The following is a 6,077-nucleotide window of genomic DNA, read 5'->3' as shown; positions in this document are numbered from 1 at the left end:
TAGGGTCAGGAGATAAAGCTCTGAAGTACACTTACTCCATTACCTGTCATCACTATGCCTCCCAATGGCATTTTCTTCTCTGGTAAAGAGTGCTAATAATAATCACCCTATTTTCCCATAGAGTTGTATGAGGAATTGAAGAAATAATACATGAATATTCCCTGGGAAACATTCTTCAACTAGGAGCTACACTATTACAGGGCCTCCCAGGGACCTCTCCAGTCCAGGGCTGGCTCTGACAGAGGCTCTCTGGGGTCCAGTTGGGAGGGTGGATGGTCACCCTCTTTGATCTCAAATGCTTCTGAATAGAACACCCTGACCTCTGACTCCTCCTGGAGATGTGAGACACACTGATGAAGGCAAGAATTCCAGGCCACCCTTGACTAGTCAAAGAAACTCAGGAAATGTATGTAATTCTCTTCCCAAATGCCTGCGTCATGAGTTAGGACTAAAGTTCTTCTCTCAATTTAATCCTATATTCTCAAGATGCTAGGAGGATCCTTTTCACTGTCAGGTGATAAACTCTGAGAAAGTAGCCTTCTAAAGCCAGAGGCTTAAGATTCTCCAATGCATTCATGTTTCCCCTCCCCTTCCAACTTTATTAAAAACCTAATAGTTCAGGGATAGAATTCAGAGCCACCACTGGGTGGCCTTTGTTTGGAGGACTGGTAGTTTGAATCCTATCCTAGTTGAATATAGTTCCATTCTGCCACCCAACTAAGTTTATTAACGAGTTTATCTGGGCTTGGGGTCTGCTGTTTAGGATGCATCCTCGGCTCCACCACCCCAGTGTGAAGTCAGCAGGTCTGATGCAGGAAACTGAAGAACATCAGTGGCATGGAATGCTTTTATGAAAAGCATTGGGTGGGCTTTTGGGGGACCGAAATGGGTGGTAACAATGTCAAAAGCTTTTTAGAAAGTAAAGCAGATGTATCTGTAGAGATTGGGGCTTTCTCTGCATTAGGCAAAATCTCAGTTTCTTGGGAAACTTTCTAGTTATTCCTTTACTCAGTGTCTTAAGATTTGATTCAGCCTAGATTCAGGCTGAGTCCCTACAAGGAAATGAAGCAAAATCTTCAGACAATTTTTCAGAAAGTTGAGACCCTCTAACATCCCCTTCACTGAAGAAAAAATTGTCTGGGGGTGGGGAGAGCCTCAGATGATGTGAGTTGATCATAAAACTGTTCACACCTTCTACAGAGAACTTGCATTTTGCTTATGCTTGGTTATTTCCAATCAGAAATTATGTCACATATTGGTAGTTTCATCATTTTTAAGAAAGTGAAACTTTTCTTGTGTATTTCTTTAACTGGAAATTCAGCTCCCAGATATATTTCCTAGTAACTACAACTACATTGAATTTTCACTTTTAATTTTCATGTGTTTCCACTAAGCAGTGCTCACTAACCGTTTTATGGTACTAGAAGTCAATATTGGTCTTTCATTAACTCTTCATATCCTAGTCTTTCTCCCAGCCAGCTTGAAGGTTACAAGTGAAAGGGCCTCTCGGCCAAAGAGTATCACTCACAAGCTGAGCACCCACAGACAAGCCACCAAGGCTTTATGGGCTTCTGTTTCCTTGTCTGTAAACTGTCCTTGTCCTTATCTTCCCTGATTCCCTCAAAAGGCTGTTGGGAAGAACACATGAAATTAACATGCACACGGAGTACCTGTCATCACTGTAATTCTACTTTCCCTATTTTAGGAGAAATTCATTCTGTTGTTGTCAATACAATTAAGCCCTATTAATCAGGAATTAACTAGAACCCTCAAGAAATTCAGGTGAGTCAGAGCCTTTTCCAAGCTTGGACTGACCCCTAGGTTCCTGACACACCACGCAAATTTCACCTGGCTATTAGCTGACACCAGCATTTCTCCTCTGGTGTTAAGTACTTGAGAGAGAAGGAATCTTCACACATGAAACCATTCCTCCCTTGAAAAGTTTCTGTGGTGTCTGTGTCCTTCCTCCTCCCCTCGCCGGGTAACACTTGGGAGCTACTGACCCTGTTCCATGCCCAGCTCATTTTTAAAGGGAAAGAATCATGGAATCCTCCAAATGGGAGTCATACAACAGCCAATATTAGAGCCATCTAGGGCAGATCCTCATATTATAATTGAATAACTTGAGGTCCAGGGAGGTAAAGTGACTTGCCGAAGGGCGGTGAATGACCCAACCCTTGCCAATCTACTGACCACCTACCCACTGCTCCTTTCACTCCATCCCCAATGCATCACCTGGTGTCATCAACCATGGAGGCAAAGTGTGAGAACACAGCCACCAGCCAGGAAGATGAGGGGCCAGGAGTCCTAGCACATGGCACTGATCACAGAGGAGACTTTGACGGGAGTAAGATATGGAGGGGTTACAGAAGAAAGGGGCCATGGAGAGAAAGGACTTAGATAATAATGAGCAAGGCTAAAGAGCAAGGAGGAAGAGAGAGAGGGAAGGGTGGGGTTGTAACAGGAGAGGTTTTTTTTTTTTTTTTGAGACAGAGCCTCAAGCTCTCCCCCTGGGTAGCGTGCCGTGGCATTACAGCTCACAGCAACCTCCAACTCCTGGGCTCAAGCGAGTCTCCTGCCTCCGCCTCCCAAGTAGCTGGGACCACAGGCGCCCGCCACAACGCCCGGCTATTTTTTGGTTGCAGCCGTCATTGTTGTTTGGCGGGTCCAGGCTGGGGATTCGAACCCGCCACCTTAGGTGTACGTGGCTGGCGCCTTCGCCTGTTGAGCTATAGGCGCCGAGCCGTAACAGGAGAGGTTTAAAGGCTCCCGGGGTTGCCACACATGCTGGGTGCTGTGGCCCTAGGGCACTGCCTTCTTTTCCTGTCTCCAAAACTATCCAGACAACAACACCTACAACCCTTACCCTACCCCATCATGGACTGAATAACCTCCAAGCAAGAGCCTAGATGTTGCCTTATTATTCTACAACAAATGCTAACTGCAAAACAAGAGGAACACTAATACCAGTTTCGCCTTCATTTTAAGTTGGGGAGACAGAAACTCCAAACAGAAAATGTGACTGTTACCCACACTGAAATGGATACATGGGGAGAATATCCAGATTTCCTATGTCTCGTTATTCTTTTAGGTCCCTCGAAAATTTAGTAACCTAGTAACTCTTTTATTTATAAGAAAGCAGATGTGATCTATGCAATGAAATTAGGGAAAAGAAGATGGTTAGGAGGAAAGAAAGTAGAGGATAAAGGAAAATGAGGGAGAGAGCAGAGAAGGAGAACCAATCCAATGCGAAGAAAGTCAGGGAGATGGGTTGAGATGCCCCAGAGAGAAGTCCTCTTTCCCTCACTATCTGGGAGACTGAATGACATTAGGTGGAGACACGCCTCATTCAATTCCCCTCACTGGCCCCTTGTTTCAATTATACCACTCTAAAATTTGAAAATATTCAGCCAGAAAGGACCTTGTGGTTATCTGGTCCAACCACCACAGCGTGCTCTCCAAAGGACAGGGAGGCGGCTAGTGTCTATGTGTCCCCCAACTGAGGATGCTGAGGGTCAAGGACATCAAGCGCAGTATAAGGTCTCAGAGTGCTGGCAAGACCACAAAACCGTTCTCTCAAATATCTGTATAACCGGCTCCACACCCTCGTTTTCCCCCAGGGTGGGTCGCCAAGCAGAGAAATCCGCAGACTCCCGCCCCCTAAGAAAAAGCCGGAGTGAGGAGTCAAACAGGTAGGAGAGAAAATCGCAGGAGAGTCGGGAGCCGGAGCCGGGAGCCGGGAGCCGCCAGCCTGTGCTGGGAGTCCTCCCGGCCTTCCGCCCAGGACAGCCAAACTTAGTCCAAATAACTTTCACTCTGGGCTCCCTACGCGGTTCTGCCGCCGAGCGCTCGGAGTCCACAGGGCGACCCCCAGCGGCGGCGCTCGCGGCGCCCGCACGCCCTTTCCCCATTCATTGCGCTCGGCGCCTGGGACAGAGCTTCCCAGAGCCCGGGTCTCCGAGCCCCTCTGCGGATCTCGGGATCGATCTGCCTGGGACTGGCGGTGCCGGGTAGCTAGGGAAGGGCTCGGGCTGGACAGCAAGAGGAGAGCTTGGGACTCCCTCACGCACCGCCGCCCACCCACCTCTCGCCCTCTCCCAGCTGGGTGAGTAAGCGCCGACGGCGGAGAGAAGCGGTGCTCCGAGGTCGGTTGGGGAGTGGACGCCCGACCTCCTCCGTCACCAGGAACTTTTCGCGCCCCAAGTCAAAAGAGAAAGTTAGTTCTTTCACTTTGCGGGAAACTTTCCAAAGCGCCGAAGAACAGCGGTGGCTGGACGAAGTTCAGCCAGAGTTATTGCGAAGCTAAGGGCGCGGGTCAGGAGTTGGAGCGGGGGTCGGGGTACTGGTAACCAGAGGGGCGTAAAGGGAATGAAAGCGAGCCTCCCCCGTCGTGCTAGCTCACTCAGCTTCCAGCGCTCACCTCCAATCTCCGCTCGGAGCGGCCAGGATCCGGAGGACGGGCAGGGTCGGGACGGGTCCGGTAGTCTGTCTGTCCCGCCGGCGGGCGGGCACCTAGGACTCACCGCCGGTTCGCGGGCTAGCGGGTTCGATTGGGCGGCGGCGCAGGGATAGCGCTGTGCAGTGCGCGCCTGGCTGTGTGCGACTGTGGTTTGGAGCGCGTTGCATCACCCCTTTTATAGCCCTCGCTGGCAGTCGTTTACTCCGGGTTACCAGTCCCGGGCTGACGTAATGCTATTAATAGCTTCCCGAGAGAACCTGCCGAACGAGGAAAGGAGGCGGGGCCTCGACGGGGCGGGGGGCGGGGGGATGATGATGCAAGCTCAGGGCGGAGCCAGGCGAGGCGCGTTCTCCGTTCCTCGCAGGCTAAGATACACACCCGCCCGCCCTCTCTCTCCATATCAGGACCGGCGCAGCCTGGGCGAACTGCCAGATGTGCGTACTCGCCGCTGCGTGTTCCAGGCATGACCAATGGTGCCCAAGCCAGCGGCATGACTCCACCGCGCTGGCATCTCTCCCTCAGCTGGAGGGGGGAGGGGAAGGGAGGGAGGCGGGGCCCGGCCGCGGCCCAGTCTAGGTGAGGCTAGGAAGCCGGCGCGACCTTCCTCTAAAATGTGTGGTTAAATACATCAATGTACAAAGTTATGATTTAGTAAAAAAATAAAATAAAATAAAATAAAATGCGTGATCATTTTCTGGAGCTTCAGGGAAATGCCCTCTTCCGTGCTAGCCTACTGCTTCTCAAGCAGAAGACAGGGTCGAGGCAGAATCGTTAGTCTTTTGGTGTGGGAGAGGTGTCCAAAGTCACCCTTCCGTGTATCGACGCCGTACCCCTAATGGTGTGACCTCCACAGCGGGGACCACGAGAAGCTGGCCGGCCCATTAACCCAAACGCGGAGATCAACGCTCGGCTGGCGCCGTGCGCCGGAGCCCGCAGCCTGGCACACCCGACACGAGCGCACACGCAAGAACACCTCCGGGCGCGTTGGGAACCCGACTCCCAGGCGTGGGCAAGGGATAGAACCGTATCGGTTCAGAATTTTTTAACAACCACAAAGTGTTTGAAATTGACAGGGAATTCTCAGTGAAACCAACAAGCACACGGAAAGCTGAGAGACCTGGAGAAATCAGAGGCAACCCGAGAGAGAGTAGAAGGGGGCTGAAGCCCGTGGCCAGGGGGAGGAGGAAAGAGAAGGTGCTTTGGTCTCCACCGGCCTGGCCAGGCGAGGGGTCGCTACGCTCTCTCCGGCAATATTTAGGGAAAACCCATCTTCAACTTCCATGTGTTTTTCTGCGCCCAGAACGTATTAGGCTGGGACTTGGACGGCCCAGATTGGGTGCACACTGACCGCAGCCGGAATGGAGTCCCCCAGCAGAATCTCCTCTGTCCTCCAAGGCAGGGTCCCGTGGCCAGTGATTCGAGCCAAAGCCTCAGCAGGGTTCGAATCTTAAAAAACGATTTCCCTGTTCTGATTCCCTGACCCCAACTATCTCTGCTCAGAGAGCAGCAGAACCAGACACCTTCCCAGCTGCTGATGGATGAATGTATGTGGACAAGAGTGTAATGTGGGACTTTCGCACCTGCCTGGGAGGGATACCTGCGCGCTCCCGCGGCTGTG

The 6,077-nt window shown here is 51.5% G+C and overlaps 1 protein-coding gene across 1 annotated transcript in view; it reads right to left on the bottom strand.

Moving 5' to 3' along the window:
* The window catches only part of ATF3 (activating transcription factor 3), a 13,426-nt gene extending 8,700 nt beyond the window's left edge, over positions 1-4,726 (bottom strand). The window contains exon 1 of the mRNA XM_023519496.1: positions 4,421-4,726. The gene's annotated coding sequence lies outside the window, so the exon portion shown is untranslated. The remainder of the gene's footprint in view (positions 1-4,420) is intronic.
* Between the last annotated feature and the right edge of the window lie 1,351 nt (positions 4,727-6,077).

This window comes from Otolemur garnettii, unplaced genomic scaffold (genome assembly GCF_000181295.1).
Source record: "Otolemur garnettii isolate 467f Iridium unplaced genomic scaffold, OtoGar3 scaffold00178, whole genome shotgun sequence".
In the NCBI taxonomy this organism is placed as follows: domain Eukaryota; kingdom Metazoa; phylum Chordata; class Mammalia; order Primates; family Galagidae; genus Otolemur; species Otolemur garnettii.
Note: the sequence above shows the minus strand (reverse complement) of the source record. Positions and strands in the feature narration are given on the sequence as shown.